Raw genomic sequence first — 2,230 nt, forward strand, 5'->3', positions numbered from 1 at the left:
TATCCTCTCAAAAAACAAATGTGAAAATAAAACCACCATCTAAATATCCTAACTGAAGTGCTGCTGAGTTTAGCCCAGGTGAGACTTCTGGAAGCTCCTGGTGAAATAATGAGATTTTACATGAAGGGAGAGCTCTCCAGCATTGCTACATCTGAGCTCCATATAAGGTTATGGGTCTGGGATAGAAGTAGAGGAAAAGCTCAGGGGGATGTCTCATCACCCAAACAGGGTCATCTCAGTGTGCAGGTGACAGAGGGACCCTAAGTTTTTGGACAGAGAGTGAACTGGGGCAGCAGAGGGATATTGGCTGAAGAAACATAACATCTGGGCAATGTCTGTCATGATGTAGCGGATTCTGTGCAGTCTGGTGTGAGTGTGTCTCCAGCAGGTCCTGGGCAACACTGGCACCCTTCCTGAGGCCCCTGGAAGACAGCCATTTTATTTCTGTTCTGACTTTATTCATAGCAGAACTGCCAAAGTCCAGTACCAAGTCCTGGATCATAATTAGATGAGTGGAATGGACTGGCTATCCTAAGACATCTATACCCCATGGTCTAAGAGAGTTTCTTTCTGGAGCCGTGACTTTTCTCAGATCAAGAGAGATCTTACCCAGTATGGGCCCAATCTAGAAATCACTCCCACCTTCACATGAGCACCAGGTGGAGAGAATCGTTCTCAGGAGTCAAAGCTTTAGATCTTGGCCCTTAGATCCCTTGGACAAAAGATCAGTCTGAAGCTATCTTGCCCAGGTGCTGGCTTCTGTCAAAAGATGCAGACAGGCACTGCCTGTTGATAATCAGCCCAAGCGATGTGATGCTGATGCTCTCCCAAAGAAGAGCTCTCTCTACTTTCACAGGCAGGAAAAGAAAAACTGAGGCAGGCTTCAGGGTAGTTAATGCCACTTAATTGTTCCATCGAATTTGCGGACTGCTGAGAAGGGCATCAATCTTCTCTTCCTCCGCGGATCCTTTATCTACCTTACTCCTGTATGCTAGCAACTGCTGAGGATCCTTCAGGTCCCGGCAGGTATCAATGATGACATCATGGCATTTGAACTGAGTGGCTAAGTTGAACTTAGCCACTAAGTTCAACTTTGTGTCCACATCTTCTACCAGATTGACATATTCCTGTAATATCTGGACAGGGGCACTGTTCTTGTGCAAAATTTCCACAACTCGATGGAAGCCAATAGGTGCTCTCTTCTTGGTATAGCCCAGCCAGTTCTTTGTGGTGAAGAGGGCATCTACATCATTCCAGGCTCAAAGCTTGGCACGAGCAGCCAGGGCTGTCAGTATGTACTGTTTGTGTGGGATCTTAAATGTCTTCTTCAGGTTGGTGGGACTGCTGAATGTCCCCTCAGCCTCCGTGTAGTGATAGAAGCAGGAGTAGAAAAGTGTCGTCACCAGTGGCATGTTGAGGATTGAAGCTTTGCGTGGGTGCTTTCGGAAGACCTCAGTCTGTCCTGCTGATTCTAGATGTCGATCATTTGCCTCAATAATGATCTGACGTTCCAGGAGTGTGTAATGATCTTGTATGTGTGCAGAATCTTCTGCTGAAAATGGTAAACCAATGCAGGTCTTAAGGAATTCCTTTCGTTTCTCTGGGTCCTGAATGTTCAAATGCTCTCGATAATGAGATAGCGCAAGCTCTTCTGTTCTATCTAGGAACCTGAAGAGGTCTAAAAGCAGCTTTTGATCCCCTATTTCCTTAAGGAAGTGAATAAGATGTCTCAGGGCAACCTGTCGCACCTCCAGCTCTCGGAAGAGGACCTCTTTGCACAGTGTCCTCTTCAGGAAAATCAGAACTGCAGTAATGACGTTTCCATCATGCATGCTTACTGCCTCTTCTAGGAGTTGTAGCTTGTCCTGTAAGGAGCGGAATCTTTCTAGCGAGCAGACCTTGCCCTTCCGGAGGCGTCGCACTGTATCACTGGGGCTCCAGTCATTGCTGTAATCCCTATACTCTCCCTTGGGTCTTCCCAGCTCTGGAGCATAGGTTTTGGCAGGTGTGTCTGACAGAGCATCAGAAAGGGACTGGAAACTTCCAGGTCTAGTTCTACCTCTAAAAAAGCTGATTAAGGAGTAGGTAGAAGTAGGTTTGGGTAGTTGGGCATAGGAGGAGAAGCTGTTTCGGCTCTTTAGCTGCTCACGCCCCTCATGGGTTGACCCACTATTACCAGCAGTTTCTTTGATGGACCATGAGATACTTCCCACAGGTTCCCCACTCCAGC

General features: G+C 47.2%; 1 protein-coding gene and 1 pseudogene across 3 annotated transcripts in view; one reads left to right on the forward strand and one right to left on the reverse strand.

Moving 5' to 3' along the window:
• The window catches only part of FSTL5 (follistatin-like 5), a 920,996-nt gene that overhangs the window by 600,397 nt on the left and 318,369 nt on the right, over positions 1-2,230 (forward strand). The window lies entirely within an intron of this gene.
• The window catches only part of LOC105815403, a 20,641-nt pseudogene continuing 18,881 nt past the window's right edge, over positions 471-2,230 (reverse strand).

This window comes from Propithecus coquereli, unplaced genomic scaffold (genome assembly GCF_000956105.1).
Source record: "Propithecus coquereli isolate 6110/MARCELLA unplaced genomic scaffold, Pcoq_1.0 Scaffold332, whole genome shotgun sequence".
NCBI lineage: Eukaryota > Metazoa > Chordata > Mammalia > Primates > Indriidae > Propithecus > Propithecus coquereli.